General features: G+C 36.7%; 1 long non-coding RNA gene across 1 annotated transcript in view; it reads right to left on the bottom strand.

The window, feature by feature from the left end:
• LOC108449562 overlaps positions 1-10,763 on the bottom strand; it is a 43,220-nt gene extending 32,457 nt beyond the window's left edge. Inside the window, exons 1-4 of the long non-coding RNA XR_001865777.1 lie at positions 10,633-10,763; positions 9,900-10,013; positions 9,750-9,792; positions 9,032-9,194 (exon numbers count right to left, since the gene is read on the bottom strand). This is a non-coding gene — a long non-coding RNA (uncharacterized LOC108449562). The remainder of the gene's footprint in view (positions 1-9,031; positions 9,195-9,749; positions 9,793-9,899; positions 10,014-10,632) is intronic.
• Between the last annotated feature and the right edge of the window lie 4,125 nt (positions 10,764-14,888).

Raw genomic sequence — 14,888 nt, 5'->3', positions numbered from 1 at the left:
TACATTCAGGTAAAATCTCCAATGTATCAATTTGTGCTGTCTCTGGACACCACTGAAAAGAACCTGGCTCCATCTATACCTCACCTGAGATATTTAGATACATTGACAAGATCCCTCCTGGGCCTTCTCTAATGTAGGCTGAACAGTCCCAGATCTCTCTGCTTTTCCTCATATGAGAGATGCTCCAGTGCCTTCACCATCTTAATGACCCTTCAGTGGACTCTTTCTAATATGTCCATAACTCTCTTGCACTGGGTACCCCAGTACTGAAACCCTACTCTAGTTGCAGTCTCACCAGTATTGAATAAAGGGGAAGGACCATTCCCCTCCACTTGCTGGCAACACTCGTCCTAATGTAGCTGAGGATACTGTTAACCTTCTTTGCCAGAAGGACATATTGCTAGCTCACATTCAGCTTGGTTGTCACCAAGGATTCCCAGGCCCTTCTCTGCAAAGCTCCTTCCCATTCTGTCAGCCTCACCTTGTACTAGTGCATAGGATTATTTCTCCAGCCTGCTGAGGTCCCCTCTGGATGGCAATACAACCTTCTGGCTATATTGGCCACTCCTTGCAGCAAGCCTGTTGAGAGTTGTCCTCGTTCCGGCTAGGACAGTAGCCAGAGGGGTCATGGCTAGAATGAGGAGGTTATTCTCTACCACCTTACATCACTGCCGGGGACAGAGAAGGGGAAGGGCTCTCTTCCAGTTCAGGGGAGTGTGTTGGAGGGAGTGGTTGGGTATTGTCAGGCTCTGCTGTGAGCTTTTGCATGTGAATCACTCGCCTCTCTTTTTTGTACACTTTTGTTATTATTATTGCTGCTGTTACTTGTTTTATTTCATTGCCATTTCCAGTAAATTGTTCTTATCTCAACCTGTGATCTTAACTTTTGTGCCTCCAGTTCTCCTCTCCAGCCTGCCGAACAGGGAGAAGAGGTGGGGGTGAGTGGGCTCATGGTCTGGAGCGCTTTCAGGGGGAACACTAAACTGGAGAATACCATTTCTAAACCATGACAAGGGTACACTCTATTCCCTGATCCATATTCTTAATGATGTTGTTGAACAATGTTGGTACCAGTATTACCCTGTGGGGTACAGAACTAGCTGCTGGCCTCCAAGTAGACTTTGCACCACTGATCACCACCCTCTGAGCCCAGTCATTCAGTCATTTTCCAGTATACCTCACTGACTGCTCATCCAGCTTCCAATTCTCTTGTCTTTTCTATGAGGATGGTGAGGAAGACAGTTTCAAAAGCCTTGCTGAAGTCTTAGAGCTGTCTGCTTCTCCCCCCTTATCTACCAAGCCAGTCAGTATGCCAAAGAAGTTTATCACATTGAAGAAGTACTACTCCTTTGTGAACCCAGTGGATAAAAGCAAAACCAGCTCCTTCATCTAGTATTGGCTGGAAGATTGAAGCTGAAGCCAGGAAAATTTGAAATTCAAGCATGTGTAAAAGGAGGTGATCAGTTACTGCAACATAATACCAAGCATACAAGGTCCGTGTTCCAGTGTGTCAGTACCTAAGGGTAATGGACACCTATCTACAAAATATATGGTATCCAGAAGTAAATGAGTGACACTGAAGACAGATAATGTACTTTGGTTGAAACAAGATGCTCTGGTGACTTCTGAAGATTTGAGAATAAGTGAAAATGTCTGCTAGGAGAACTCATAATACTGTATTAGCAGTTCTGACTAAATGATCTCAGAATCATTTGAAAGAGCAATTTATAAATGTAACAATGGCTAGATTTTCAGAAGAATGTCAATCTGCTCCTGCAAAAATGCAGGGAACTATTCTTTACTAGAAAGACAGTCCACTTTTAAATGCAATCTCACCTCCTTACTGAGTCAAGCTATATCGACAGTGCCTGTCTTTTCATGTCTAGACATCTGCTTATGCTCATTGCTTTGATGACAACTTATTCTATATGTTTACTGTCTCAAAGAAATTGCACTGCCTGAAACTGGAATTTCTTCAGCTTTCAGTGCTTCAGATTGTGTCTGCACTCTTATTTTGAGCCTAAATACCCCACTCCTTGCTTCTAACCTGTGAACTGTTTGAAATTCAAAAGACCAGTTGTGCTCTAACTTTTCAGTTTTGATGTTTGATATCATTTTTCCCTGCATGTTTCTTGCACCTATTTCAGCTATAGGACACTGCAGATAGAGGAATCTCTCTGACAGCACTTCCCTTCTGTCTGCACTGCCTTTCTCTCTTGCCCTCCTTTGTTCCTTGTTTATTCCCTGGCTTCTCAGCTCTCTTTCCTTTACTTGTGGCCTCTGTGTACTAGGCCTCTCCCCATCATTTCTTGGTTTACTCCCTCCTTTGAAATGGGGGAATGGGAGGCTGGAAAGGTGTGTGTTTCAGAGCAGAGCAGTGGTGAGGCTGCAAATCCTCCTCTTGCCTGCTGAGCAGCAGCTGGTGCCTCAGGAGGAGCTGCTTGGACAGGACAGCAAGAGGACCTGACCCTCTTGCCACTTGCACTTGTTTTGCCCAGGTGCCTTGATCTCTGTGAATAAACATCTGGGGCCAAGAGGGAGAAGGATCCAGGAGAGGCAGCCCTCAGTTTGACTGGATACACTGGGGCAGTCTGAAAACAGCAGTGTGTCTCCTGGTTACACCACTGCCCTTGTCCTCACCTTTCTCTGTTGGCTGTACTTTCAAGCAGGGCAGTCCAGGAGTCGATAAAACCCTGCTCTCCCCTTCCTTCTCCCTCAACAAGCCAAACAAACTTGCCTACTGAGTTTGCTTATAAGTCAACCATTTTGGGATTTGCATTTGTTTATGCAGTGACAACAAAGATGTAAAGTGAGCCACTGTTCTAAAAAGGCTTCCATGAAAGTTTCTCAGCATTGTTTGATGCCCTGGAGAGGTTTCTGGTGCTAACATGACTCCAGCTCTCTGAGTAATGCTTTTCTTAACAATATTGCCAAGTGTTAATTAAAAAAGAAATGAGAGGTAGTTCTTTGACCTGATTGTAGTTCTGCATTAGAACTGTGCTTGCCAAGTGATTTTGAATTTTAAAGAAAAAAGAAAAGGATAATTCCTCTTGTGTTTTAAAAGCGCATTGCAATTTTATATATTGTGTATCATGCCACAAAAATGTCTTGAAAGGCAAAAAGAAAGAAAAGGACAGATATAACCCCTATGCCAACTAATAGTTTTCACTGGACATTAATTTGTGGACATTAACCCCTTTTAACTGACCTTTAGACATATGATTAGACCAACAGTAAGCTCTGCTGACCAGCACATATATAATTAGCAAATAGCAAGGTGAGGTAGGGCTGGTTTAATCTCATTTCATCCCTGAGACTTTATCACCATTTGGCCTAGTTCCCTTTATCCAGAGATAACAGCTTTATTTGGCCGTGAATTAAAGTACCAAGTAGCTTTGCATTGTAATATAGGTCAAACAAAACCAGCACATTTGGTGTTGGGCTGCTTGACAAGCAAAATTCTTGGAGATTGTTGGGGGTGGGAATAAAACAGTTGCAAAGGGCTGTAGAAGATTTTCAGTCTTTCAATAGTGCAAAAAATGTCAAAGATTTTAGTTGGAGCCAGTCAGCAGGTCCAATGGCAGATCATTGTGCCATCGAGCTGGAAATCGAAATTTAAATTCCAAACCAGCTGGCAAAGGCTTGGAGCAATGTGATGACTGGGAAGATTTGGCCTCTGTCCAGGAGATTTTCCCTCATGATAATTTTAAATAAAGTCTCCTATTTGACTCAGGAGTAAAAATCTGGATGAGAAGGAAAGTGAGCCTTGTTTCAACTCCTTCAGTTTCCACATGAGTAATAGCACTGGTAAGACTCATGTGAAGAAAGAGGATTATATCAGAGATTGTGTCCCCCTACTCAGTTGATCTTTTCAATAAAAACTGTTTTCTCACCTAAAAAATAATCTAACCATTAGGTTATTAGATCCTTACTGGTCATCCTGATTTGCCACTCAACATATTCAGTAAACAGCCCAGAACTGATTGAATAACTTCTGTGATTTTCAAGATTTATAAAATCATCTCTACCCGTGGGGTATAACTGCATTAACTCATTTGATGCCACACTAGGTTATTTCAGCATATGCTCAATCACATGAAACTAAAAATATCCCAGTGACTCATAAAGCACTTAGCAGGCTTTATTAGAAATTTTTGCTATATCAATTCTCTAATAGTGGATGGGTGCAGGTATTATTCATGAGAAGTAGATAAGGTACGGTACTACAACTCCCACTCTTACAAGTTTTGCAGCCTCTATTGCACCAGTGACTGTCTGTACTCACTAATCTGTCCCAGACAAGTGTGCTGCAAGTTTTGTTCAGGTTTTCTAAATTCATATTTCACTGTGTACACACTGATCTGAAGAGGTGTGTCAAAAAATTAGGAAAAGAGGAACTGTAGGTAAAGTAGGTTTGGAGGACTTTTATTTTTAATTTGATTATTAGCATAAATAAAATTACATTTCTTTCTGGTGTGGGGAGAGAGAGAAAGGGAAATAATAGTCCATCTTTGATCTGTTGCTGGGACAATCTCATTCTTGGGACTTTTACAAATGACCATTAAATAGAACTATCTCTTGCCCAATGGGAAAGCACACTGTGCCTCTCCTCAGAAAAGTTTTTGGAAAGAAATCTTCAGCTTGATAAGCAATGGGTTGATTGCTGACACAGAGCTTTGCTAGGGAGACTGGATCCTGGATATATGATTCTTTGGAATTAGTCCTTTACTGACTGTCATCCAGAAAACTACCTTGTGGCCTTAGTTGGAGGGGATGCAGTGGACCCTTCAGTCTTGAACACCTTTTGACACTCAATGCTTCATGTGTGTATGTGGACACCAAGCATAAAAGTGGGGTTAAATTACAAGCACAAGACATATTGGTGATTCTGAGGTTATGTGGGTAAACACTTTCCATATATCCACATGCCCTAAAGAAAGCAGTATCAGCTTCCTAAATTTTATTTGGACAGCTAAATAGTCACAACTCTGCTGTGTTTGCACAAACACAATTGATTATATGGATGGAGATTTAGCGGGGCAGGAGGTGGTCTCTAACTCCACTGAAGTAGCTGTGCAATGGAGTAGACAATGTTCTTCAATTATGCCATGTGTTGTATGGAGGCGGCTCGTGGTTGCATTGAAACTCCTTCAGACTAATTTAACAGAAAAAAAAGGGGGCAGAACTTAAAGCTTCATGCATCTATGCATGCTTTTAATAGAGAACTAGGCTACAAAAACTGACAGAACAGGAACAACAGAAACAAATTTAGGATGGAACTTTAATTTGTACTCACACTCCTTAGGCCGCAAAATCGGAAAACAGTAGTTGTGAAGTGCACCCTAGTCAGACAGGAGTAATAATGCCATTTTTGGAATTCAAGGAAGCTTAGTTATTTTGATTTATTTTCCTATTTCAAGAAATGAGGATATTTAATTTTGCCAAGCCTGATATATTAGCGACCTCTGATATTGTAGTGTAATCGTTGCTCCCATAGATATTAATAAAAACCTTTTTTTGAATATATGAAGATATTTTAAATTATTCTGTCAGGAATCTAAATATACCCTAATGCCAATAAAGAACATATTCTTTCAGATTTTACTTCTATTATTTTTCCTGAAATTTGGGGAGCAAATGAGTGTGTAAGAAGCTTAGTGCCTATTAGCTGCTGAGAAGATATTAATGATTTTATCACTAGATTTCAGAATTATGTTCTTCAATCTGAATAAGCAGATAGATTTAGGTAGATAGTTTTGATACCACACACATAATCCCAGGAGTTTAGCTTCTTACATTGCCATGTGCAAACGTAGTATAAATGCCACTCATCAAACAGCACATGTTTAGAAAGATGACACATGCACATGGTAGTGACAGATCTTAATGGGGTTCTTTTTCCACAAAGTAGCACATTTCTGGTTTATATGAAAATGTCATGTAGATAAACTTAAGATTTTGAAATGCTCAGTGACCAAAGAGAACTATGTCAGACTTGCCTTAAAGAACTAAGAAATATGTCTGATAATCTGAATTTCTATGTACTTCCTCTTGGAGTCTATCAGATAGTGAATGGAACTTCTGCAACAACTCAAAAGTAAAATCTGAAATATGGCTTTAAGAAGAAACATCAACATAACAAGATTAATTACATAAATATATCATCATCATGAAAAGAAAGACTTGACACTTCCAAACACATCTCCAATTTTTAAGTTAAAAACATTTTGGTCAAATTTTTCTCTCTCCCTTTGCTAACATTCAGGTAAACAAATGACATTTCCATGAATCGTTCCAAGAAAATAATATCAGGCTTACAGATTTTAATCATAGAAAAAAAAAATATTCATGACATGAGAACTGCCTAAATTTAGGATGGGGTTCAACTTCCAGACTAAGATAATGGAGCTAATCCATACACATCATGGCTCGCTGGAGATGCCTTACAGCTTCACACTGCATTTCCAACTTCTACTCCTGTTAGTCTTTTAAGAACCAGATCATGAAGCTAGTTCTTGAAATCTTTTGTAAAATGATACAGCCTTTAAAATGCACAAGTTTTTAAGATTGCTTATATAGAAAAAGTTGACTACTTCTGTTTATCCTTCATATATACAGAATTGGTGAGTTATAAGTAAGCTTTAGCCTCCGTTTTGCACAACATGAGAGCAAGACAGGGATGTAACATGTCTACCCTTCTGAATCCACAGTTTGGTCCTGTAAATCTGCTCAGGGTGCAGATGTGGAGCTTCACACTTTAGTGCACAGTGTGGTCACCACTCTGCAGGGACACAACCCCCACCCAGCGAGACACTGTGGTGTCCATGGTCTGCTTCCTGCCTCAGTTCCTTGATCCTAAAACTGATGCTCTGAACTGTCTCCAAAATAAGGTTGGGTCTCATTAGTGCAATTTATATCTACCTTTCTTTTTCACAGAAAATGTATGTTATGCATACAGATTTATTTGCTATGATTCACCCTCCAAACAGCATGAGTTTCTACACAATTATTCAGATGACTGAATAAAAGCTTACTTTTATTAGGAAATAAATATCCTTTTACTTCAGTCAGGACATGAGAGGGAAAAGGTAAAGTTATATGACATAAAATGAGTACACCTATATGATGAGAAATTTAGAAATGATACTGAGAGCAAGAAAGTGCAAAATAGGCCTTGTAATGAAACGCATAAGTAACTGGATAAGCTAAGGTTCATAAAGTCTAGATTTCTAGAAATTTGCATGCCTTATTTTTGGTGCTCAACTACCAAATCTTGAATTGGGCCCTGGAAAATATTTATTTTTCCAAAACTCTGTGCAAAATAATATTTACAATATTTCTTTAATTCTGTAATACCCCAAATTGTCCCTAAACACTAAGGCTTCACAGATGGCCAAACTGTGCTCACACTACTCATATATTGTGGCTGCAGGATGTCACTATGGGATTCCTAGATTTCTACACATATTTCTGCAGATAGCTTAACTCGTCAGGGAGTTCAAAGTAGAACCAAAAATAAAAGTTTGGTTTATTTTTTCTTCTAAGAAATCTCATAAAAACATCACAAAACAAAGAGAATCTTAGAGTTTTGAATTCAGAGTCTTAGAGGAAGGAAAATGATTTTACATATATGGTCATGTCAAATCTAGGGTAAACTGTCATTGTTGAGTGACTCTCCCTAGCAGCATTAATTTGACTCAGAACTATGAGTGACTCTGTTATTCATTCTACTCATATGTCTATCCAGAAAAAATGAAAAAAGGAAAAAAATAAATAAAGAAAAAGATTAAAGAATAATATGGTGCATAAACAAGGCAATCATCTTTGCAGAAAAGAAGATAGTTGTTGATCTGAGTCAACAATATTGCTCATTTTTTCCAGGTAAACCTTTACCAATTGCCATCTCTTTGATTATAAAGTTCACTAATTCCAACACCACTCTTGGCTGTGCTTCGCTCTGCAATATGTCAAATCATTTGAAGATGTTCAGCAAAGATAATTAGCAGGTGACCTTTAAAGTTGTCTCTAAAACTGTTCTAATTTATTTTAACAGAAAAAAAGTAATAGTGAATGTATAAGATATCCAGGCATCAAACCCAGTCATCTAAAGTAAATTCCAGTTCACCTTTAAGTATCAAAAGATTTAAGCCTATATACAGCTTGGATTTACTAATATTTAGAGAAATAATATAGTTTATCAAATCCTGTCTGAAGTTACAAATCACATAATACAATGTTTGCCTTCTAAATGTCATATTGAAGGAAGCTTCTCTGGTGGATGAGAGAACAGTATGATGGTTAAACCCATTTTCTTAAGAATCCTCGAGAACCAAGATAGAAAAAGTGGTGCAGCAGATTAATTCTCATGTTTAAAGCACACATTTTTGTAAATGAGTGTTTGCCTTCCTTTTAATCACAATTTTTGACATGAATAAATGTCCTGAAGAATTATTTATGTGGATTGCACTGCACATGTTCTCTTCATTATTTAAGATCCGCAACATGCTGAGGAAAATAAATTTGCCTTGAATATCTGTTTTTCAGTAAGTGTTTGATTTTATATATTTTTCACTTCAGCAAATTGTGCTAAAACTACAAAAGTAATGTAATAATCAGCAGTTTCTGTTAAAAATAAAAAATTTTAAAAATCCATGCAGTCTTCTTCTTTTCTTTTCATACATGTTGAAATAGCCATCATACAAATATAAATACTCAAAGACATGAACTTGTTTTTATAAACCCTAAACAGCCCAGCAAACAGTTATATTTATTATGCCTACGTCTTAACTATTAAAGACCCCAAATGAGTTTGAATGTCTTAGGCTGAAAAACATAATTTTTCGTGTAAGACTGTTTGCGTACTTTAAAACTAGGGAAGACACAGGATGTTGTAAATCAGCACAGCGTTTGCTAATAAAGTTGTTTTTATAAAGGTAGGTCCTGTACCAGAGTAGAACAAAGAAAATTAAATTGTCTATGACCCTTATTAATGCCACTTGGATCTAATATCTTCTGCTTTTTTTGCACTTACCTGGATCTCAGATAAGAAGATGAAGCAGTTTTGTATAGTTGTGACACAAAAAAGTAGATAACTATTCTAATCTGCTCTGACTGCTGCTAAAGTCACACTACTTGTGTATGTAGCCAGAAGCAGCAAGCACCTTTGTTGGGTTTTGATTCCTTCAACCTTCATTCTGAAAGACAGATTAAAACATGATAGAAATATTATTTGTGTATGATGTGAAGTACTTGCTTCACCAACACTGGAAGTCCTGCTAATTTGTGGAAAATATGAACATATACTCATTTATGAGAATAGCCATAGCTGTCTGAGATTTCTTGCCAAATATAGATAAATGTAGATAATTAATATAACTCTTTCCAGATGATGATGATCATGATCATGATCATGATTCTCTGTGATATCTTGGCCTCCATGACATGCAATAGATAGAACCATCTATCACTATTATTTTTTATCAAGTTATCATCCTTCCTTATTGATCTGTTTGATAGGAGACATCCAGGAAAACAAATTTCCTGGCCCTACTAGGAAATTACTACTAATTATTGCAACTAATAATGTACTAGTTGAGAGTGCAATATAGCTAAACACTAACAAGGTTTCTGCTGGGATGTCTTCAACAGTTGTGTTTACTTTAAATACTGGGCTTTAGTAAATATGTAAGAAAATGTGTTGTACATAGAGCCGACGTTTGGGTGTTTAATATTCGCTAAATTGTACTTACCACTTTACTGTCTTAGCTGGATGGTTTGATGTAACATAAACTTCTGCAAAATAAGAAAAATTATTTCAACACAGTGCTCTAAGATTTGGGTAAAATGTATTCAAATGTTTATTACTTAGACCAATCCTCCCACTACGCCAGTGATGTCACCTTTAATTTCCTTTCGGAGAACCAACATTTCTGGTTCACAAAGTGCCAAAGACATTCTCAGTCCTAAATGAGTTCTAAAATACATGAGACCAATGTAAGCAGTAAAAATAATACCTGTAAAAACAAATGAGAAGGATTTTAATGAAAACCTCTGCATACATTTCAGCATCTAAGAGCCTTCCTAGGAATTAAATTTGCAAAACAAATTCTCTATACTCAGTTTTCAGAAGAGTTAATTATCAACTGGGAGACCAATGTCTCGCCACATGCAAAATGCTAGGAAAGTTAGAAAACAATATTTATATTTTAGATTAAATATCATAGCTCATTATAATGTGGCTATATTCTGTGGAAGTAACAATTTGCAGTGCTCTTTTTCAGCTATATAAATATCAGCTGCCTTTTGCAGTTTTGGTCTTTTTCTGTTTAACAAAAAGAACAAATTTTATCACAGCAGTTCAGAAAGATATTTGTATTTTACTTCATGCTGTATATTCTCAACTTAAGACCTCAAGAATAGTAGTGCCAACTCAAACCTGGAGGGCTGTTTAGTATAGGGTCTTGTATCTACAAGTGAGTCTAATAATGGATACTGAAGAAAAAATACAAAACAGCAGAAGTACACAGAATGAGACTATTCCTTTTATACTCCAGACATCAATGGTTTAAGAGCTTCCTGAGCTGGTTATTGCCTGCAGGCCATCATCTTAACTGACACCAGTGGACCTCTTACCTTGAATTTGTTTAATTTTTTTTCTGAATCTTCTGGTATTTTTCACCTTATCACCTTATTTTTCACCTCATTCTGTGGCAAGAAAAATCATAATTTCATTATAAATTGAATGAGAAAAAATATTAATTGTATTAAAATTTTCATCATTGTGGTATTTTTGGATACACTTAATACTGAATGGAAAATGGTGAATACTTGTTTCCTGTTCATTCTTTCATTTTATAGCCTCAGTCATCTTTTTACTAAGTAGAAAAGCTCTAGTTTGACTTCCATTCATAGGAAAGCTTCTCATATATTTCTAAAGAGGTTGGTTATTTTTAGTTAAGAAAATTGCTTGTCAAAATAATTTCAGCCTGACTTCCTAAGAGTTTGCATTTAACTTGTTTCTTCTTCTGTCATTACTTTTTTAATACTGACACAATTTATAATTTCTAAACAGTGTTCTTTTTGGTATTATCTATTAGAGTGCCAATGAAGTCCATCAATCTATGTATTTGTTTCTTTACATTTTGGTAAAAATTGTGTTTTGATTTTTTTTCAGTCAGGGATAAGCATGAACACTGAACTGATGTGATAATTGTAAGCAGCCTAAGTTTCAGCTGCTACTTAGAATGTCTTCATAATTAGCATTCTCATTTTAATCTCATTGCTTTACTTGAAGGTAGACAATGCAGTGTGCATTTTTATACGTCTCCTTTGATCCAACCAAGATGATGAATTTTACACTTTACACTCACTATGAGAAAATGGTTCTTTAACAGCTACATATAGAACTGCACTGCCTAGAATAAGATCAAAGATTACTTCTGTTCTTACATGCTTTCTAAGTATTTTCTCCAAGTAAATGATTTTTGTTTTTTCAAATCATAGTCTCTGCCCTATACCACTTAATTATATTTATCTTGTTTACTTGGGTAAATGACCAACTTAAAGAACCTAATTTACTATTTCTATTTCTTTACAGCTTCACTAAGCCCCCTTGACATTCTGAAGTCATAACTACTTTATGAATCAAATTGTTGGCTTTTTAAATCTATGAACACTTCCTATTTGGGCATGGAAGTTCAACTGATCTAAACTGGAGGGTACAATTTGACAGTATAAACCTTTTTACTTTAATTAAATTATCCTCTTTTTTTAGTATATATTGTTCACTAGAATGATGTAAAAAAAGGATATAAATGTTCACGTCAACTGACCTACAAGGTATATGAGCTTCCCCTGTCAGAGCAATCCCAGCCTGGATCACAGCATGCATAATTAACTTGAAGGTCATCTTTCTGAGGTATCTCCACACAAAGCTGCCTTCTGGCATTTAAGGAACCTGGAAAGAGTAGGTCTGATGCCATGCTTCTCCACTCAATGAAATTCCCATGGGAGGGGGTTCAAAGGCCAGGGCAAGTAGAAGTAGCTCTTCAGCCATGATGTCTGGGAGAAAATGTACAAATTGCTGTGTCTTTAAAACACTAACCATGACACACTGACTACCCATGTGGTATAACAAGGGTTTTGACTCTTTGCTCCTGTCTTTATTTAATAAATTGCAAAATAATATAATTAGGCTATAAAAAGATCAAAGATATACTTTTGATATTTCACATAATTCTTTGGAATACCTTTACAGACAAGGGGTCCAAAGATATTTTCTCTGTGCATATGGAAAAGTAAACCTTATTCTGTCTTACAATCTATATTAAAATTTTACGAAATCCACGAGAGTATTCTATGTTAAAAGGGTGCTTTACGGGGACAGAAAGAGGAATTTTCTGGTCATCGGGAGAAACAGAAATTAAAGTAGTTAACAGTTAATTATAATAATAATAGAAGTTAATAAATAGAAATAAAAAATTCAATAATAGAAATAGTTAATTTCTTCCTTTGCAATTTTTCAGACACATGGAGTGGATTCTACCATTCTTATTCTAGCCAATAATATGTTGCAGCAAAATGTTTTAAGAAAATGAAGGCAAAGAGATCTGCTTTCTGAGTGTTCTTCTCGTTGTTGTTATTATAATAATTATTATTGTTGTTATTATTATTATTATTATTATTATTATTATTTGGATTAAGTCTTTTACAGTCTCTTATGAGTTTCTATATCAGTCCTGGACAGGCTAAAGCATATGAGTCGTGGTGCACACTCGATTTTCAAACTAATTTTTTAAATTGTTTGTTTAGTTTCTGTTCCTCATTGACTACATTTTGTTCATACTTTTGCAAAGCAGCAGCTGCCCAGTGTTGCAAGGCCTAATTTCAAAGCAGAGGCAAGCAGGCTGAGCACTGGAATGCTGGTGTGGCTTCTTGGTGCTCCAGCCAGAATTCTAACTATTTACTGACAGCTGAGGTGACTAGGAGTCCGCCCCACATAAAAGGGGTCTTCTCATATTTCTTAGAGAAGATAATTTAGTGTGTATGTGCACGTCTTTAATGATTCTCTTCTGAAAAAAAAGAGAACTTATGTTGGGTCAGACAGTGTGCAGACTGCACAAATGTATTATTTATGAGTAGTGCTCAGAATGGCATTCAGGAAACACACAGGCAAACATGTTCCAGACCCTTAGGAGCTTACATGTCTAATAGGAGACCTGACAAAACCAGTGGGAGCTGCAAACAATAGAGGGAGAAATGAAAAAACAGGCAAATGTAGCTTTCAAGATCAAAGGTAAATTAGATAGTTTATCATATGGGTTCTTCCAAAATAGTTCTTCACTCTGCTAAGTAATCCATTCCAAGCCAGCCGCATTTCTTCCTATAGCCAAAACCTTTGGAACTACTTTCACAAACATCTCAGGTTTTCAGTCTCTTACATGCACTAAGAGACTCCTCCCATACATGCCTTTCCCCACTCCCCACCCGACTCTGGACTTCACATCCCATGAAGATAAAATTTCTGTGCCTCTCCAGTTATATGAAGGGCTGTTATCCCATTAGTTAAAAAAGGAACACCACTCTGAAGAACATTCATACCTGATCTCAGTGAATTTGGACGTTCAAGGCCACATTAGATGGGACTTTAAGCCACCCGGTCTAGTTGCAGGTGTGAATGCCCATGGCAGGGGAGTTGGACTAGATGATCTTTAAAGCCTCTTTCAACTTCAGCCATTCTATTATTAAATATATGTAAAAAGATTACATCAATTTTATTACAGAGTAATGAGGCTATGGCACTTAATTGCCATGATGAAGGTTCAGGAAGGCTGAACCTTCAAAGCTGTAATTTTCTACTAGAATTAATAGTACTTGTAAACATAACTTAAACTGAGCCTGACCATTTCAATGGTAAAATTGTATAGACTATTGGTAAACCTTAAAATGTGTAGACATGGTTTAGATCCAGTACAGTACAGAATACTGTTTTCATAATAAATAGTTAATATTTTATGGAAAATGATAAAACTATGTCTAATATGTGTCTTCAAATATTAGTGACCACTGAGAAGGCTTACAATATCATCAAAGCCCCATTAAGAACTTTGCAAGTAAAATTCAGTGTTCCTAAACTCCACAAAGCATCTGAAAATCAGGGACAGTTCCCCTAGTAGTTTATCCACAGCTTCAAGAACTGGTTTCAAGATACTGAAGAATTCAGCTACTAATTTCTATTAAAGGTAATTAAATAACAGCAACATCCAAAAACTGTTCTTCATCTTACCTTCACTTTTGGTGCAACACAAATAATTTATATTTTTTAAATTTAGGCCTCAATAAGCCTTCTATAGACATGCTTCAGACAAAATTGTGTTAAGTGCAGCTGTCTCTGCCACGTTTTCTGGGAAATACTGCAATTGAGAAAATGGCTATTGGTTTTGTGCTGGCAACTTATTGATCACACCTGTCTTATGAATCACTTGACACTATGGATTTTTGCTCAGAGCATTAAAGGAACAGCATCAAGCCCACTGTGCTCTGTATATACTGACAACACTCTCACATTCCAATTTATGTCCATGCTGGTAATGACCACAAGGAGAAAACAAAATCTTAAAAAGACAATTTTGAAGTAGGTGGCTTAAACAAAGGCAATTAGAAAATAATTTTAAAATGCCTAAAAATATGCAAATTTGTAGCCAGTGATTCAAAAAGAGAGAATGAGATGAGTGCCCAGAATGTGCAGAGTATTTTTAAACAGATAGCTTAAGACTGAAAACAAGTGAAAAAGAAACCAGTGTTACTAATGTATCCTCTTTTATTTCATCAGAAAAGCTTTAATTTTCAAAATCTTTTTCTTGGATATGTGTATGAATAGAAATAGTTGG

Source organism: Corvus brachyrhynchos, unplaced genomic scaffold (genome assembly GCF_000691975.1).
Source record: "Corvus brachyrhynchos isolate BGI_N302 unplaced genomic scaffold, ASM69197v1 scaffold239, whole genome shotgun sequence".
Lineage (NCBI taxonomy): Eukaryota > Metazoa > Chordata > Aves > Passeriformes > Corvidae > Corvus > Corvus brachyrhynchos.
Note: the sequence above shows the minus strand (reverse complement) of the source record. Positions and strands in the feature narration are given on the sequence as shown.